Source organism: Bos javanicus, chromosome 26 (genome assembly GCF_032452875.1).
Source record: "Bos javanicus breed banteng chromosome 26, ARS-OSU_banteng_1.0, whole genome shotgun sequence".
Classification (NCBI taxonomy): domain Eukaryota; kingdom Metazoa; phylum Chordata; class Mammalia; order Artiodactyla; family Bovidae; genus Bos; species Bos javanicus.
In genome coordinates, this window is record NC_083893.1 from 44009288 (window position 1) to 44028187 (window position 18900).

An 18900-nucleotide genomic window follows, 5' to 3' on the forward strand; every position below is an offset into this window, starting at 1 on the left:
TGGCCGTGCTAACCAGCCTCACCCGGCCCGCCTCTCAGGATAAAGCCCCGTGTACTGGTCCCTCTCCATGGCTGACCCGGTCACCGCTGGGGAGAGACCAGGGGCTGAGTTGGCCTCAGCCCTGCTGGTCACATTCAATGTCCAGGCAAACTGCAGAGACCTGAGCCTCTGACAGGAGAGTAGGGGACCGCTCCCAGGACACGCATCATTAGACAGGTAGCCAGGTACACCTGGGCACAGATCCCGGCCGCCAGCACCTCACCTCTGCTATGGCTGCAATCAGCTCATCCTCATGAAAATAAAAGCTCAAACTTATCATGCAACATGTGGGGGATGCCTCAGGGAACCCTACACCTTCTCCATCTCTTGACGAAGAAACATCATTACTAGGCTGGTGGGGAAGGCGGGGTGCATGTCACTTCAACATCCCAGGAGGAAAGCCAGACAGAGCTGCCATGAACAAGGGAGTCTACAGTTCATCTCAATGTTTACATCACCCAGAGCACGGCTGTTTCCTTTGAGGGGCGCCCTGGGCTCTGTGCTCCTCCAGCCGTGGGCAGGTCACTGGGCTCCCCTCCAACCTGAGTGACCATCTCATGTGCGGATGCTGCTAACGACGACGACAATGGTGATGACGACGGCAGTCATTCTCTACGAAGCCCTCACGATGCACCAGGTACCGGCCGAGCCCTCCTCGATGACGTCTCAATGAACCCCCACAACTCTGGTTTAGTACCGGCTCACCCGCATTTGGCAGAGAGCGAGCCCGAGGCACTAAGTAAAGAGGGCTTTAGTCTGCCCTGGCTCCGCCTTCAGGACCCGGCCCCGCACCATCACCAAGGCCTTGGCCACTGGGATCTTAACCTTCCCCGTGGAAACACGAGGAGGAGGTGCCAAGGCCGTGAGGGCTGTTCCCTGCTCGCGCAGTCCCAGACTACAGAGCTGGGCAGCTTTCCGGCCAAGCCTAAGGCCACATCCCTCTGCCTCGTTTAGACACGCCAGCACAAGTCTCTCCAGCCTGAAACAGGCCTCCACGGCGCTGCCACTGGCCGTGGGGGATCCGAGTACCAATCAATAAGGACCCTCTTTTGAGAGGGAGTTCAACCCTGCATCGCAGTTTGGAGGTCCTCTTCTGCTGTAATTAGAAGTGGAGGTGAGCCTGACTGAAATATGAAAAGTCAGGAGCACTGGATTCTCAAAGTTCGGATTTTTAACAAACAAGATCCGCATGCACAGAATCCCAGCCTCCAGATCTCCAAAGGCGGGCGGGGCAGGGCAGGCCGCCACACTGTGTCCATGAAGGAATCTGATACACGCACCATCTGTCCTTCGGCCCCAAGGGACCTGGGGCGACGTCCAGGTCCTGGTAATCCCAGCTCAGACGCAATCATGGTGGCTGAAACACAACCCCCTCCTGCCCACGAAGCCGCCACAAGCACAGCCCCCCAGATGAGAGGAGAGTACAGCTGGGTCCCCCAGACACGCAGAATTCAAACTCCCTGCCCTACGCACGCGCACCTGCACGCAGGGGAGGCACAGACATGCTCTCCTGCTGCGGAAAGTTCAGGAACATGGATTTATCATTTCAGAGCGTACACACACACCTCCTCCAAACAGGTAGTGTAAGCACATGCTGGTTTGCCTTCTGTCAGCAGAAAATACTCCCAGTTGACACAGAGTCAACCCTTCCTTTCGGACAGATGCTGAGATGGGCAGACTCCAGCATGGGCTCAGCCACCCCGCACCTCCCTGGTCTCTCCACAGCCTGGGATTCATTTATTCAAAAAGCAGTCCTGGGACGTCCCTGCTGGTCCAGGGGCTAAGACTCCATGTTCCCAACTGCAGGGGCCACGAGTTCAAGCCCTGGTCAGGGAAGTCGATCCTGCATGCCACAAGTTAAGACCTGGTGCACCCAAATAAATAAATAGTTTTTTTTTTTTTTAAAAAGGTAGTCCTGTGGCATCTGTAACATGTGGATCATGTACAGAAAATCAAAGAGATCATGAGGGCATCATCGGATGTGGCCTCTGCTTTGGAAAGCTTGCAGAAATCACTCTGGAAGGTTCTATGATAACAGAGCGCCACTTCTGAATCTGAGTTTCTTTACAAAATCTTTGTCTCCTCTCGCCTGATGGAGTCAGAAGAGACTCAAGTCCTGGGTTTCTGCCTTAACAATGACTGGGGAACTTGCAAGCACCCAGGAAACACGAGTGAGGACCCACGAACTGGGGTGGCAATGGGCGTCCAGAAAAGGTTATCAATATTGATCAAGAGATGCAGATGGAGCCAAGGGCAACTTGAGTCAATACCTCGCAGGACACAGGGCCCACCTTTCCCATGGTGCTTCTTCCCACATGCCCGTTTCTGAGTTGTGGACACCTGTCTGCAGGATGCAGAAGGGCTGGGACGCAGGCGGTTGTGACCTGAGGAATCAAGGGGCGGCCCGGAAACGTGCACTGCAAGGCCTGTTCTGAGGCTCCAGGACCCGGAATGAAAGCCCCGCCCAGCCAACAACAGCCTCCCTCTGGACCCCACGAACCCGAGCGTGGCCCTGTACTGCTTCAGCTGAATTTTTCAAGGAGTTGCAGGTTACACCCTGCTCTGGCCAACAAAGGTTTCCTTTGAGTTCAACAATGTATACGCTGAACCGGAAAAGGGGAGGCAGCCAAAGACCAGGTGTTGAGTTACAAGACACAGGAACCAGATATCTTTGCACCAAGACTCTTTTTCTGCAAACCTCCTATATTAAAGGACAGCACAGTGTTGTCTGACAAATCAAGGCTGCCCTAAGCGGATCTGAGGACGCTCACGAGGACATCTGATCCACCCGTCAGTGGGCAGAAAGGCTGGAAAGCGGGTCCCGGGTGGGAGCCACGCGAGCCGATCGGTGGGCACATGAAGAGATGGGAATTAAATACCAGGATCAGAGGCTCGGAACTGCTTCTAGCCCATGGTCTGTTTTTTAACCCCGCATATTCACATTTTTTCCTTAACGTTCTATCTTTTTGACAAATATAATTAATTTTAACAGCTTCTGTAACTTACCCCACAGGTTGCTGCTGTTGCTTTTAAACAGTAGACTGCTGAGAAATTGATTTGTTTGAGCCCTCTGCTTAAAGAAACCACGTTATAAAATATGTATAAATGTCACTGTTCGGGCTGCTGCTTCAGAGAAATACAGAAAAACGTTGCATTTTACCCCCTTTCACAGGAGTCCACTCACGGACATTCTCAAGTATTACCCATCTGCCTGCACACACAAACCAATGGATTATAAGGCATTTTCTTTAAAACCTATTTATCTTTAACTGGTACAGAGTCTAAGGGAATTATCTTAATTGCTACGTGGAAGAATGAATTGCAAATGCCTTCAGTTAACCAGGAAGACTATTTTTAACAGCACAGGGCCAGGTGGGAGTTTCCAAGTTTGCCAAAAATAAAAGAATCAACCACCAATAAAGCAAAAGACAGACGGGAGTGCAGGGGGAAGCCACTTCCACCTTGGCTGACTGAAGTCCAGCCACTTCCTAAAGCCTTACTTTAGAAAATATACAGCAACTCAGGACCCAGAAAGTAAATGAAGAAACTCCGGAGTGTCCTGGATCTTCCTGCATCATGTGGACTGCTTCTTGGGCTGTGGAACATTTCCTTAGCGTTTACAGCGGAGAAGCTGAAAGCCAGGCCAGATGTACACTTGAACCTGGGGAGGTGCTGTGTGTTCCTCCACAAAGATCTAGATGGAATGACCACCAAAAGGGCCTAAGACTAAGACTGTATTTTAAAAAGATGTTTAACTGGCCCAGTGCATTCTAGAAATACTTATAGCAGCAGTGGTAACATATAAATGCTCAACAAAAATATTTATACAAAGAAATAACCTCTTCCTCTCCAACTACTCAACACAAAATGCTTGCCTGAGACCCAAACAGTTTTATACGACAAAGTCCATTTCCCACCCACTCACACACTGACCTGTACACGCTCAACCTGAAACTTACAGTCAACGTGAAGTATGTCCATCGGCGGGCCTGGCCCTAAGCCTGTCGCAGGTCCTTACCCCCATCTACTCTTCCCTCCCACACCCACCTGGCTCCCAGTCCCAGGGAAGTGATAAGGATCAGACCCATGACACAGGCCTCTGGTGGCCCCAGAACCTGGGGCGGCTGCTCCTGTCTATCAGGGAGGCCAGGGGCAGGAATCCCCGTGTGCGGGCTTGTCCAGGTCCCCATCACAGCTGGACTCAGAGGGGTTTTCCCAGCGGACAGTCACACCCCTGGGGACAGGCAGCCAGCCCACGGTCAGCCCCCGCATCCCGGGGACCAAGTGCCTGGGGCAGGGACAGACTCCATCACGCACACGAGAACATGAACTTCCCAGAGAACCGCAGACCCCAGGGGCAATAGTCATCGCTACAGAGGGGTCCTGTATGCTGGGAGGGAGCACGTCATAGGACTGAAGTGTTTCAGCAGGGACCTAGGGAACCCTGAATCTGGGGTTACACCGTCGGAGTCTGAGCCCCAGGTCTACTCGTGGGCCCCACGTGCTGGCATATGATCTCAGCATCACTTAATAAATTAATACTATTATTACTCACTAATAAAACAGGAATCTCAGGCAAGGTCATAGGATCTTGGGAAGAGAGGGCCAATATCTAGCCTGTCGCTGCACAACACTGAATGGCGTGCTTGGTGATGACCCAACTCGTGTCCCTCCCAGGACAGAGGGCTGCAAGAAGCAGTCTCTCCCAGGCAGGCTCACCCCCTGCCCAGCTCAGTAGAGTCGCTCCCTGGCAGGAAACCCCAGGAAGTGCAGGAGGCAGACTGCCTGTATTCCAGACACACGGATGCCAGAGTTCCATGCCTCCCTGGCTGAGGAAGAGACTTGGATTAGAACCAGCCATCAGTCTGGAGGGGCGGGAGGCAGGGAACAGCCCCAACAGAGCAGGAAAATGACCCACTAGAAAGAGAGGGTGACTCAACCAACACGGGTTGGGGACTCAACCCGTGTGAGCAGGATACGGAGAGTACTTGAAAACAGAACAAGGGGACTGGCTGGCTGATCTCCCTGGGGCTGCCCAAGAAGCCTCGTGGGAATCTGGAAATTCTAGGAGGAAAGGATAAGGGCTGAGCAACACCTTCCAGAGAAGGGCCCCTGCAGGAGCTTGGATCCGAGGCTCAGAAAGAAACACAGACAAGAACCAGGAACCAGAGCTCCAGCGGGGCCCTCCCCTCGCTCCACGGAGAGCGGGCTGCAGGTCCATCAGCATCATCCCCGCCGCCTGGATCTCAGCCTCCTGGCTGTTTCTCATCTAGAAAGTCCCTGGAGATGAAAGGCCCAGCGAATCGTGCTCTGGTTTGTGGTTTCCGATGTTGGCAGCCATGCCTCTAGCCTAAAAGTTGGAGGAGGATCACACGCCCCTTGTGCAGACTGAGCTCCAGGGGACCCTGGAGGCCGAAACCGAGGACCAGCGTGACCAGAGCCGGGTCCCTCCCGTGCCCGGGGAAGCAGCAGTCAGGGTGGCTGCAGGGTGCAGACACTTGTTTCTGGGGTAAGGCAGTCCTTTCCCTTTCTGTCGGGGGAGAAGGAAGCTGTGTTGGCAGAAACAGGGCAGAAACCCTAAAGACTGGAGATGACGTGACTGAACCCCCCTGGCCCACTGAAGCCACACTCAGGTCACAACTGCCTGGTCCCCAAGGCAGACTTCGCAAGGCCCTCCCCTCTGAGTCACCGGCTCCTGGAGAACCTCAGATCACCTTTCCCTGGGGTTTTGTAAGGCCGGTCAAGCTTCTACAGCATTATCGCAATCTGTCAAAATGAAGCAGCGCACGCGCTTCTCTGGGTGCAGGCAGCCGGATACCCCGCCGTGTCTGCCAAACCACAGCCACCGCTACCCCACCATCACTTCACAGAATAAAAGCTAAGGGCTGTGATTTGTGTTTCCACTTAGTTGTAGACATTTGACAACAAGCACTTATTTCTTTCCCCAACACTTCTGTTGAAATTACAAGGTTACCTGGCACCGCTACAAATATTAATGCTTAATAACAAATGGCACAAGAAGAAACAGTGGACCCACCCGAACCCCGGGAGAACTGACGCTGGTTCCAGAAGCCAGCGAGCAAGCAACAGCTACAGGCTGGACAGTAAAAGCAGGACAAAGTGCAACAGATCTTAACGTAGTGGGTAGTTGTTCACTACGGACGACAGAGGAGCCTCTTTGGGGAGAAAGTGGAAATGTCTGGTTTGAAGTTAGGAAAAGAAAAATCCACAAAAGCCAGAGTATCAAGTCTAGAAATATTGGGAAATCTTAATGCTCTTAAATGAGAACACGCACAAATATGCCAAGAAGACAAGAAAGACCTACGCATGGTTCGAGCACCACGCAGATCTGCCATTCCGACAGACTTCCTACGAACTGAGTTCTTCATCTATTTCCTTCTCTCTCCCCACATTAAAAAAGATGTGTCTAGAAGGAGAACTCAACAGGTAAGCTATCAGGTTGAAATCGACATGGGGTCCCTTTCTCAGGCTGCAATTCAAGATGCTGCCCCAGAGGGGCTGCAGGTGGGGCTGATCGTAGACAGCCACCCGAAAAGTGGGGTACAACGTGCTGGGTGCAGAAATGAGCCGAGGAGAGAAGAGCCCGGAACTAACACATGTTCCTGGGACAAGGATGAACCCCACCCTGCGAGTATACCTGGGGGTGGTCAGGGGCAAAGGTTAATCCACTGGCAGGGTGCCCAGTGCTGGGGAGGAGCCAGGCCACCAGGGCCATGGTTACCACGGGTGAGAGCGCAAACACCACGAGGCATCATCCTCCAGGCGTGGCGGCCACGCTCCAATCAGGGCCAACTCCAGGCATCATCCTCCAGGCATGGCGGCCACGCTCCAATCAGGGCCAACTCCAGGGCCACACTGAGCTTCTTGAGCTTTTCCAGAGCGCTGCCAAAAACCTGTTCCCACAAGTTATGCTAAAAACACCTATGTCCTGAGAACCATCATACGAGGCAGAATGTCTGAGCATGCTAGGTGCCCAGGAAGTTTGTTACAGGAAGTGTGTTGCCATCTCATCCTGACATTGCATGCATTTATGCTATGTTAATGTTCAAGCTGGTTTTAGAAAAGGCAGAGGAACCAGAGATCAAATTGCCAACATCCGCTGGATCATGGAAAAAGCAAGAGAGTTCCAGAAAAACATCTATTTCTGCTTTATTGACTACGCCAAAGCCTTTGACTGTGTGCATCACAATAAACTGTGGAAAATTCTGAAAGAAATGGGAATACCAGACCACCTGACCTGCCTCTTGAGAAACCTGTATGCAGGTCAGGAACCAAGTTAGAACTGGACATGGAACAACAGACTGGTTCCAAATAGGGAAAGGAGTACGTTAAGGCTGTATATTGTCACCCTGCTTATTTAACTTCTACGCAGAGTACATCATGAGAAACGCTGGACTGGAAGAAGCACAAGCTGGAATCAAGATTGCCAGGAGAAATATCAATAACCTCAGATATGCAGATGATACCACCCTTATGGCAGAAAAGTGAAGAGGAACGAAAAAGCCTCTTATTGAAAATGAAAGAGGAGAGCGAAAAAGTTGGCTTAAAGCTCAGCATTCAGAAAACGAAGATCATGGCATCTGGTCCCATCACTTCATGGGAAATAGATGGGGAAACAGTGGGAACAGTGTCAGACTTTATTTTGGGGGGTTCCCAAATCACTGCAGATGGTGACTGCAGCCATGAAATTAAAAGACGCTTACTCCTTGGAAGGAAAGTTATGACCAACCTAGATAGCATATTGAAAAGCAGAGATATTACTTTGCCAACAAAGGTCCATCTAGTCAAGGCTATGGTTTTTCCAGTGGTCATATATGGATATGAGAGTTGGACTGTGACAAAAGCTAAGCACCGAAGAATTGATGCTTTTGAACTGTGGTGCTGGAGAAGACTCTGGAGAATCCCTTGAACTGCAAGGAGATCCAACCAGTCCATTCTAAAGGAGATCGGTCCTGGGTGTTCATTGGAAGGACTGATGCTAAAGCTGAAACTCCAATACTTTGGCCACCTCATGTGAAGAGTTGGCTCACTGGAAAGACTCTGATGCTGGGAGGAATTGGGGGCAGGAAGAAAAGGGGAACACAGAGGATGAGATGGCTGGATGGCATCACCGACTCAATGGACATATGAGTTTGAGTGAACTCTGGGAGTTGGTGATGGACAGGGAGGCCTGGCGTGCTGCGATTCATGGGGCTGCAAAGAGTCAGACACGACTGAGCGACTGAACTGAACTGAACGTTCCTCTCTCTGAGATAGAGATCACCGATCAATAGGATCCTGCAGTGGTACAATTATTAGGTTGAGTCAAATGAAAACGCTGTTACTTAAGCATTTTTTTGATGTTTGGGTCAGGCACTGCCAGTGCTTGGATGTGAAACTGGATGCGCGTGGGAGCCTGAAGGATCTCCATTGCTGTGAGCCGCTGCACACATCTTCAGCCCCAGAGCTCTGTCTTGGAACTTTCCCAGGTCCACAAAGAATGTGTGCAATGACGTCCCTGCCCAAGAACCCGGGGCAGATTACAGCACATGGGGTCTTTAAAACAAAGGCTTCTTTTAGAAGAATGAGTGGCAGCCAGCAAAGAAAGAAATATTGGCTTTAAAAAGCAAAATTGAGCATATATGGTTGAGAGAGGCCTCCATGACTAAAACAGACACACCCATGTCCCACTGTCCCAAAGGAGGTTCACCGATTATTTCTAGCTTCTCATCTCTTGAAAACAGAGACTCGGACTTGTTCAAAGATCACAGAGCTGTCTCTGCTAAGCCACCCTCTGTGACCTGGACACTCTGCTGTGACCTTCAGCCGGGCAGCCTTCTCAGACGACTCTTAGCAAAGGTTTCTGGACATCTATTGGGTTGGTCAAAAACTGCGTTTGGATTTTTCCATAAGATGTTATGGGAAAAAATCCAAACAAACGTTCTGGCCAACCCAATACAAGGCAGGGGCTCACGGGGACCACTGCAGTAGAACTACTCATTTCACAAATAAAGGCCTTTAAGAGGGACCTGCTGGGGAGCAGGTTCTGCAGGCCCAGGTCCGGGGGAGCAGCCCCAGGGCCCACAGTGACTCTTCTCCACGGGAAATGGGGGGAGACTGTACAGGGAGACCCCTCCTGGGCCACACCCCTTGGCTGGCTTGAGACTGAGGGTCAGTGTCTCACGCCCAGGGAGGACCACCCACCAAAGCCAGGCTGCCTAAGGCTAGCGTTTTAAAGGCAGCATGTATTTCTGTGTTATTACTAACATTTACTCCAGAGCCACGTGCGGGGACCTGCTTTGGAGTCCCGGGCACGGACGCTGCCGCACAAATTCTTTGTGAGCCCCTGATCCACAGCTAAGAGATGGTCTGTCCTACTCAATACTGCAGGGGGTAAACCCAGGGCCTAGACAGAAAGAACACCAAGAAGTTTTCTCACCTTTTTTTTTTGCTGGCTTTAAAATGACACTGTCAGCTTAAGGAGCAAATTTTTTTTTTCCCTAGCAGGATGAAAATCAATCATTTCTGAGAAGTTGGCACTTTGCGACTCTGTAAAGGTTTTGTGGGAAATGGCTAAAGGCACGTTGAAATTAGCTCAGAAGCCCCCTCACCCCACCCACTCCAAGTCCTTGCTCTGGTGGTGGGAAGGGGACTTAAGTCTATCCATCAATATTTTCTCAACCACACTCCACGTGAAGGCCGACAACTGAAGGCTCTCCTCATAACACACCCACATCCCTAATCCATTCCACCACAAAAGAATCCTTCTATGTTCAGGACATCCTAGAGGAGACTTCCCTGGTGGTCCAACGGTTTAGACTCCACACTTCCACTGCAGGGGGCACAGGTTTAATCCCTGGCTAGGTAACGGTAAAGCATCCGCTTGCAACGTAGGAGACATGGGTTCAATCCCTGGGTCTGGAAGATGCCCTGCAGAAGGGAATAGATACCCACTCCAGTATTCTTGCCTGGAGAATTCCGTGGACAGAAGAGCCTGGCGGGCTAAGTCCATGGGGGCTCAGAGTCGAACACAACTGAGTGACTAACACTTTCTCCTGCAGGCCTGTGAGGTTGTGGCAAAAAATTTAAAAAGGACATCCTGGAGGTCTGTAACTCTCAGACTCTTAGCTCATTAAAGATGCACCAGCATCAGCAAGCTGCTTTCTTCCTAAAGACGTCCATCTACCATTTTGCTCGAGCCACTCGGCATGGCATGGGACTATTTCCCTAATTCATTTTTATTCTTTGTAATTAATATGTTGAGAAGCCCTAACACGGCTCCATCCTGACTCGAGTTTCCTAGTGTAATTTCCGTTGACTTATCTCTATAGCAGCAGTGGCAGTAGCAACATCACTTTACACTGAACTGTATTGCTTCAGAGTTAATTACATGTATTTTGCTTTTGATAAATGAAAATACCAGATGCAATTAATTGAAAGACAATCAATATGATTCCTCTATTAAACGTCCCAATGAAATATCCAGAGGCTATCGGAGATCCATAGTCATCAACAAATTGAAAACACATTCCAAAGGAGATTTTTTTGAAAAACCTGAACTTTTACCTGGAGCCATTTTATAATAACTCACCAACATAAATTTGTCCACAAACTCTATAGTTCACACGATGGACTGTCCGTCTTTTTTAAGAGAATCCAGCTTCATTGGTTCAAAACCATTTAAGGCGATGAAACCCTGAAAGCAAAAATGAAATGGGTCAGTGGAGCAGAGGCAGTGATTTCTTTCTTTGTTGTTTACATCTAGCCAGCCTTTAATTGCATTTTTCCAATGCCTTCGATTCTAAGCTACCAGAGGTTATTAAATGGTTTCATTAAAAATACTATTTGTCTTGCTTTAGTCACACACCAGATCAAATTAAACAGTAGAGCACCAGAACAAATGATCTCTTTCCATCTATTTTGACACGAAGCCAAGTGTGCAAAACCAGAAGGTGATACTGTGTCATCGCCGTGAAAATGTCATTTAACTTCTTTACATCTCCAAGTAGCAAGCAAAGGGACAAAACAATCAATACCTTCAAGCAAACCATCCTACCAGCAGTTTGAGAAATATGGAATTATAAAGTGCAAACCAGAATCCCATGGTTTATAAGTGCTATTAGCGTAAGTGCTGACAACTGTTAATCCACTGTAACTGATTAACGGTTGCAGTTGTCATTAATAGAAGGCATTTTAACTTACTACTGAAATTGATTACTCAGTTAAGAATTCAATCCTAATGTTCAATAAAACTGCACTTTCTTGGCAAATGCAATATGAAACGAGGTGATGCATTAAACAGCACTCACATTTATTTTACTATACGTGCAAGAGGAAATATATGGGACCTTCCACATTATCTGAACCACTTCCTGCGCGCTCAGAGCAGTGAGAGGGGGTGGACGCAGAAGTCACAGCTCCCAGGGCTGACAGAAAAGGCAAACACCCGGGTGTCTTCCCTGTGCCGTCCGTTCCCAGGAAGGACAGAAACAACAGCACCATCAGAGGTGCCAGGCACCAGGCGTGTTCGTGTTTTCGGGCAGTCCTTCTCAAGTCCCCCGAGAAAGAACTCTTGCAGCCGACCCTGACCATTTCCAGGCTCACCTTACAATCAAGCAGCATTCAAACGGATGATTGATGTTTTTAAAAAATGTATGAAATTACTGTAACCTGTTTCCCAGCTGCACTCTACTTTTCAAACCATTCAAAAGAAACCATACTCCCGAGACTTCCCTGGTGGTCAAACGGCTAAGACGCCACGTTCCCAATACAGGTGGTCCGGGTTCAACCCCTGATCAGGGAACTCGCTCCCACGTGCTGCAACTAACAATTCTACATGCTGCAACTGAGGCCCAACACAGCCAAATAAATAGATAATTTCTTAATTAAAAGAAAAAGAAAGAAAGAAAGAACGCCATATTCCTGTGCTCTTTCTAATGTAAGGAAGGGTCCAAACCCTGACACCAGCCAGCTTCTGCTTGTCCACTGGTACTGAGTCAAGAACGGGAACATGGTGGTCTCTACGGTCAGGGTTAGCATATACCCAAAGGCAAGAAGTAATTCACTCCCACCGTGCCCCACACTGCCTTACACCCCAAACTTTCCAATTCAAGGGAGTGGGTGGGGAGAGCAGAGACATCCAATCTCTGACGTGCTGGGAAGGGACGGACAGTCATGGGCTCTCAATGGTTGCAAGCCTCTAATGACAGTTTCCTTGACTAAGTATCTATCACAGCCAAGGGAACATCCTGTGGAGGCAGCGAGAACCTGCCTAAGAAGTCTCATCCACCCTTCAAATCCCATCGCCTGGACATCTTCTGTAACACCTTCACGTCAGACTGCCAGGCTGCGACATACTCTGCACATCATCAAGTCTCTAAAATATTTTAATGCCTTGATTACACATCATTCATCTCCAAATTCCTCCAGGTCTGGAACACCGCAGGAAATCAAACATGGAAAACAGCGGGAAATCAAACATGGAACACAGCGGGAAATCAAACATTTAACTAAAAAATATATATATATATATTATATATACATATATCAGATCAGATGCTCAGTCGTGTCCGACTCTTTGCGACCCCATAAATCGCAGCACGCCAGGCCTCCCTGTCCATCACCAACTCCCGGAGTTCACTGAGACTCACATCCATCGAGTCAGTCATATTAAATATATATATATATATATTTATTTATTTATTTATGTTTAAAAGGCTTCCCAGGTGGCTCAGTGGTAAAGAATCTGCCTGCCGATGCAGATGTGGACCTCCCAATCCCTAGGTCAGAAGACTTCTTGGAGAAGGAAATGGAAACCCACTCCTGTATTCTTGCCTGGGAAATCCCATGGACCAAGGAGCCTGACAGGCTACAGTTCATGGAGCTGCAAAAGAGTCGGACATGACTGAGCCACTAAACGGCAACATACAAGTGTGTGTGTACACACACGCATGTCAGTAACATTCAACGAAGGCCCGATGACAAAGGTGACTTGTTAAATCGACCTGATCTTAGTGGTGGGTACAGACTCTCTCCTTGAGATACTTCACAGTAAAATTAATTAAACAGGGAACAGACAACCCCACCTGTGCAGAAGGCCTCACAGAGGAGGTGACCTTCCATGGAATTTCAAGCCAAAAATTTGGAAGAGCCTGCAGTCTGCCCAAGTGAACAGTGACAGCTCCTTTAGCGGATTAAGAACGTTAAAAAGCTTGGAAGACTGTCAGAATCTTTAAAGCGAGTGCCCATTGTTACTTGAAGGTGGAAAAGAAGTACTTAAAAAGGCTGGAGCCACAGAAAGGCTAAAAATTCAAAAACACTTTGTTTCCGTAGATACTTGATGACAGTACAACGGGGAGCCGTGCCCCGTGGATTCGCCAGGGGAAATTTTCTTGGCAGGATTCCTCTAAGAACTTCCAGGAGTATACAGCAAGACACAGAAATGACTGGGCTGATTAAAATCACCACCGCTCCTAAACCAGCAACCCCAGGAACCTAAGCGGGCTGTCCCACCAAGTACAAAACTTGGCCTCAGCCAGTAAAGGCCAGGAAACTCCAAGCTGACTTGGCTTCATCTGGCCAAGGGAAAGGGCATCTATTTTTGTACAATAACCTGGGTGAATCTATTAAACATCACTTGGCAAATGTGTTCCGCCACAGTTGATAATGATGAAGGTGTGAGTGCGTGCACACACACAGGAGGGGAGGGGCAACACACACACACACACACGAGAAGGGGCAGCACCCACTTGGCAAATGTGTTCTGCCGCAGTTGATGATAAAGGTGTGAGCTCGTGCACGCACACATGCGCGCGCGCAGGGGCAGCACCCAGGGCCTGCGGGGGTCTGAACCAAGGCTAGGCTTTTCATGCAGGAAACTCACAAATTGAGACCCATTGCCTGGCAGGGTCCCCACCAGCTGGACTTTCAGTTTCTTCCTATCCTGAGTTGAGCGTATGAAAATTACCTTTTAGGTCCACAGTTAAAACTGAAAGAGATGCACTCTAAAAAGGTCTGCAAGGGGGCCTGAGAGACTCATTCCGGAAGGACCAGCCCCGTTCCCACTTGAACTTTGCTCTCTCAAGCAGTGGCCACTGTGCTCCGCTCCGTGCCCTGCATGAAGGTCCTGCTCCATCCAAACTCTACAGGAGGGGCATGCGGGTAGCCCAGCGTGGGCTCCCTGGGACTCCCCCCAACCCTACCTGCGGCAGGTACCACAAAGTGCCCACTTACCGGCACTTACTATGGATGAACTATTTCTAACGCCTCTAAAGCTGTGATGAGTCAGCTCTGCTACCACCCCGGGGCCTGCCTGAACCCCACCTGGATTCTCTGCTCTGTTGGACTCACATTTGGGTCACGGAGGCTTTGAAATGCCTGTCCTCTGTCCAGCCATGGGCGGCGGGGGCAGGCTTCCAAGGAAAGCGCCTCTGTTCCTCTGCCTCTGGCTGGGAGGAACAAGGTGGTCAGTGAGCAAAAGCGAGGCCTGGCCTGGACATCTGTGAGCAGAAGAGGAGGTCCTCAAGGGCTAACTGTGGACAGAAGCAAGAAAACCTGGTGCAGAGAGAACATGGGTCTTAACTGGAACCTGCCCTCCTTCATGCTGTGCTTATCTCGGATCCAGAGGGCCCCCTTCACATTTAGTACCTCTGGACTTTCCTGCTGGTCCAGTGGTTAAGAATCCGCCTTATCCATTAAGGGGGACAGAGGTTTGATCCCTGGTCCACATGCCACGGAGCAAGTAGGGCCCCAGCGCTGCAACCAGTGGGTGCGATGAGAAGCCCCCGTACCGCGGCCAGAGAGTGGCCCCTGCTCGCTGCCAACTAGAGAAAGGCTGTGAGTGGCCACAAAGACCCAGTGCTGCCAAAAATGAATTTTAAAAATTTAGTACTTCAACGGAGAACCAGAAAGTAGTCCACAGACTCTTCCCTCAGGCAATCACGAATTTACTGCCGTAGAGGGGCGAGTGGGGAGGAATGGAGGGGAGAGCGTGGAGTTAACAGGACACCACGGAGAATCCCAGGCTCCTCGGGTCAAGGTCACCAATGCCCTGGGACTCTGTCGCATCTGAGATGGAGGTGACAGCATCTGCTTCACGGCTGATCAGGTCCTTTCGAAGAGATCATGCCTGGGGGGCTCGGCACAGGGCAGGGTCCAGCAAATGCTCCATAAATGCCAGGGGTCATCAGATACTGGCAGGTGACTCTGACATGAGTGTGTCATCACCAGCCTCAGCTAAGGACCAAACCAGTCTCTGCTCGCATCATGAGATAAATGGTTCCCGTTTGGCCGAAGAGTCCAGTATCTCTTGCCAGGTCACGAAGGGACCCGCATACTCCCTGTGGGCAGGGTGGACCCGCCCTCCCCATGGTGAGAGTCCTGAGGCAAGGCTCAGGAAAGGAACACGGGACCAGGTGGAGAATGGTCCAGAATCCCAGGCTTCGCGCTCGTCACTGTTCTCAGCTCAGATGCTGCTGGCGGGCCCTCTCAAGAGGGCGCCTGTTATCAAATTTACAACTGAACATACTGAGTGAAGTCAGACAGAGACGGAGAAATAGCGTATGACATCCCTTAGATGCAGAATCTAAAAAGAAATGACACCCATGAACTTATCTACAAAACAGAAGCAGACTCAGGCTTCAGAGGACGCGTCTAGGGTTGTCAGGAGGGGATGAGGGGAAGGGGTCGTAGGGAAGCTCGGGATGGACAGGTACACACGGCTGCGTTTAAAATGGATAACCAACAAAAACCTCCTGTACAGCACAGGGAACTCTGCTCAATGTTACGCGGCAGCCAGGATGGGAGGGGAATTTAGGGGACAATGGATACATGTGTAGGTACGGCTGAGTCCCTTTGCTGTCCACCTCAAACTATCACGGCATCGTTAACTGGCTATACCAAAACAAAAGAAAAAGTTTTTTAAATAAGTATGACTGAAGTGATGCACGGTCACTCTTGGAAATGCTGGTCAGCTGCCCACAGCTGCAGGGCCCCACCCGGGGCATCCAGCTGCCCACCTGCACCCCAGGCAGAAGGAACCACTTGCCCATGGGTTGCTGCAAGAGGGACCCAGAGACACGGAACCTGAGCCCCAGCTTTAGACAAAAGCCGGTCCTGGGGAGCCATGGTGATCTGGAGGTCACCCCAGGCCACGCCTGTCTCAACCTGTTCACCGTTCCCACTGCACACACCAGCCACACAGCACCGTGTCAATCTGTGCAAAAGGGGGGTGACCCTCAGGGATGGGGTCACAGTAAGGACGTGAGGGCCCGGGAAATGGGTGCCAGGGGCTTTCCCTGTGTATCCACAGCAGGGCCTCAGAACTATCTCAAGTTCAAGGGTGGTGGGTGGGGAAAAGCCTCAAGCAGACATGGAACCCAGAAGTCCCCAAGAGAAACCAAATGCCTGCCTTGCAGAACCGACCCACCTCTATCAGCAAAAAGAAGTCCTCTGGCCAGAGAGGCACACCCAGACAAAAGGACACTCAAACAGAGGTGCCAATCTGAGGCCACAGGCTCCTGGAGCACAGCTCATGGGACCCCTGAACAGCCTGGGCCCCGCCCCCAACCCCTCCAGCTCCTGATTCACACCTGACCACCCTCAGCAGCTCTCCCCGACATCCAGGGACCCACAATCATCCATGACAGAAACAGATGGTTTCGGACTTCGACTGGGCCAGGGGACCAGAGCTGCATACATGGGGGGCTGCTGGGAGCACAGAAGGGCATCTCTGAGCAGCGGGGGGTGAGGTGGGTTGAGTGGGAGGGGTCAGGAGCTGCTGGGATGTAGACGCTCCCCCCAACCTCTGCCCCTGGGCTCAGAACTCGGGGGCCACACAAGTGTGGTCTGACCCCAACCAGGACCTCAGGCTGACCCAAGTCGCCTGGGGTGGGGCCCAGCCTCTCACAGGGGCTGTTAACAGCCCTCTCGCCCCCAGAAAGACCTGGTCCAGCAGGCATAAAACAGTGTGGAATTCTGGACTGGTTGTCACCAGGGAAGGACAAAGTCCTACAAAGACGGAAAAGCTGGGCAAGACAGAGTTAAAACGGTATGACCTGAGATGCCTTCCCCTTCTACAGCCATGTCATTCCTTCCCAGGATTCAATTCCATATACCATTGCCTAATAATGAATAAACCGTATTAATTAGCTTGGAAACAATTACCCTTTATTGAGGAGGGGTGGAGACCCTGAAAGTTAATTTTCCATGTCCCGATACAATTACGCTACTATCAAGACACCTAAGGTCAAATCAACACTTCATGATTACCCCAGCATCCAAGAGTTCCAGCTTCAAGAAGAAACGTGCCCTCCAGGCACGAACTTCACATCCAGTCTTTGCAGAGGGAACGCTTATGGAAATTTTGTAATATTAAATATCTTCAGCTGGGTTTAAGCTTTAAGAACACGAAGAGGCCCAACAGCCAAGATTTGAGAACTCTGTCTTCAAATATAAGGACAGCCAGTGGAAAAGTGTAAGGGAAGTCTTGGAACCCAGCCGCTTTCTTAAGGAAAACAAAATAGGGTATTTTCTCAGTGTTGTCTCAGATGTAGTCAATTAATGTGTCCATTCCTCAGCTGCCTTTGAGCTTTTTGCTTTCGCACCCACCCTACAGAGCCAGCACATTTGAGCCGGGCTAGGTGACCGGGAGGAGTCTAGCCTCATAGCATTAGCTGGGCTTCAATCGTCTGGAGAAAGCCTCTGCTCTCAGTGGCTCCAGAGATGGAGAAATAAACAAGGGCATCAGGATGCCAGATTGGGGGTGGAGGTGGGGTTGGATACAGCTGGAAAAATGAACGTGGAAAGCAAATCGACGGGTGCTCAGGCCGGATGTGAGCCAAGTTTTGAAAGAAAGAGAGAGAAGTGGAGCCGTGAGCAGCAACCCACACACAACGATGTCATCCTGTGAATTCAAGCAGCGTTCCCACACCCTCAACTGCCCAGCTGGCCGTGGAAGTGCTGGTCTGAGCAGTCTGACCCCCAGCTCCCAGAAGCCTGGCTGTGACCCCGAGCGTCTGTCCCAATGTCAGACAAGCCGTGAAGCCGCCTTGTTAACTCTGAAATGCCCAGGGGTGGAGAGTCCTTTCTGGGGAAGGACCCCCTTACAATCAGCCTGGCTCAGTGCATCAGGCGACAGGGGTATAAGTCCATAAGACAAATCAGAGATACTGTAGGTGGCCTTTTGTGGATCCAGACAGTAAGTGAACCAGAGAGCTACAGGCCCAGGCACTTCCACCTCTAGGAGAGGTGCCAGAACCTGCCAGGACTGGGAGAGAGATGGGCTAGCCCACGAAGAGAACATAGCCAAGTAGCAACCACTAACCAGTGGGGCATCTTGAAAGAACGCCCCGGCCTCGGCTTTCTCCCTGTTAGATTGCAGGGCGCAGAAGAGGTATGCTGAGTTCCTTTCCATCAGGTACCCCACTGAGCAGGCGCACAGGGTCAGACAGCAAGCAAGTCTCCTGATGCTCAACAAAGAGACAAAAAACCCACTGAGCTGAGGATTTTTAACGTAAAATCCACGGATGGCAGAACAGAATGTTTGAAGAGTTGGTGAGACAAACACCCCCCCAACTCCCACCACTTCAGTGGGAGTATGAAAGAGTACCATTTCTGAAAAGTTAGAGTTCATCCCCCAGCTCATTCTACCCCTAAGCAGTAACTAGAGGAGCCATGATAAAAATAAAAATAAATCAATCAGGGGTTTCCCTGGCAGCCAGTGGTTAAGACTCTGCACTTCCAATGCAAACGGCATGGGTTTGATCTCTGGTCTGAGAACCAAGATTCCACATACCACGCCAAAAATACAAACCACCTAAGATGATCCCTAAAACAGAAAAGAGTTGGATAACCATTTCTGCG

At 50.4% G+C, this 18900-nt stretch overlaps 1 protein-coding gene across 6 annotated transcripts in view; it reads right to left on the reverse strand.

Moving 5' to 3' along the window:
* The window catches only part of CTBP2 (C-terminal binding protein 2), a 168284-nt gene that overhangs the window by 106000 nt on the left and 43384 nt on the right, over positions 1-18900 (reverse strand). For all 6 annotated transcript variants that reach the window (XM_061403824.1, XM_061403830.1, XM_061403829.1 and 3 more), the window contains exon 2: positions 10631-10735. The gene's annotated coding sequence lies outside the window, so the exon portion shown is untranslated. The remainder of the gene's footprint in view (positions 1-10630; positions 10736-18900) is intronic.